Source organism: Etheostoma spectabile, chromosome 18 (genome assembly GCF_008692095.1).
Source record: "Etheostoma spectabile isolate EspeVRDwgs_2016 chromosome 18, UIUC_Espe_1.0, whole genome shotgun sequence".
NCBI classification, from domain to species: domain Eukaryota; kingdom Metazoa; phylum Chordata; class Actinopteri; order Perciformes; family Percidae; genus Etheostoma; species Etheostoma spectabile.
The window spans coordinates 24202639-24203698 of record NC_045750.1 but is presented as its reverse complement, the minus strand read 5'-3'; positions in this window follow the sequence as shown (position 1 = coordinate 24203698).

Below are 1060 nucleotides of genomic sequence, written 5' to 3'. Positions count from 1 at the left end.
CCCCCCCTCCACAAACACACACACACACACACACGCTCAGTATCTGAAAAATCTTAATTATGACCCTTTGTTATGATGTTATTTTCTTCATCTGGACAACATATCAACAGGCCTCCTTTTTCCAGGTTACGGTCAGTCAGGGCCAGACCACTATGAAGAGCTTTGGCTGAAATTGCTTCCCTCTTTCCCCCACGGCAGCACCTCACATCCTACGGATTCATAGCTGTCACTTTAAATTGAAATTCTAATAATACTTAATAATGATGGTTGTCTAATTGGACATCCACAGCCTTTTGACTGACACAATCAATCAAAGCAGAGTAACATAGAGAAAGGATGTTTTTGTGCAAATCTTGTTTTTTCAAGATTGAGTCTTTCGCTCTGGAGTCTCTACATCATTGTCCAACCTACAATGGAAAATCCTTTGTGGGGATTCAGTGACCCTTATAGTCCAGAGTCAGACAATCTGGCAGAAGTCACACTTCATTAACAGCCAGGTGCAGGACAGATCACAGATGTGATGTTTTACCGCTGTGTGAGGGTGAGCGTGAAAGGAAGAGTATGATAATAGCAGACTCTTAAAGCTAAAAGGCCTCTCCGTGTGGAGAGTACGAAGCAGTTTTCAAAAGATTAGCAAATGTCGGCGTTTGGAGGTGTGAGGTGTTGATTGGAGTGTTGTTTGTCTGACAAACAGTGGATATAGTCAGAGAGGAAGGTGTTGACAACATCCTGGCCTTTTCTGGCTAAAGGTGTCACGTAAAGGCATCAGGACCTTAAGGTCAAAGCCAACCACGACTTCTCTTCAAAGATTAAAAATAACTTTGAAATAACACTGATCAGTGTTCCACAGAAACACAATAAGACCTGTGTTGAATGTAGTTCTTATCTTTTAAAACATGAACACAGTTGTGCTGTTTACATCTCTTTTTCTTATTGGGACATTGCAACTTTTTCCAAAACCGAGTGCTCCTGTCCTACAGTTCAGGACAGGGTCGAGGATGGAAAATGGACCCTCTGATTTTTAAAGGATACTTAACCCTCATGTTGTCCTCGGCTCAAA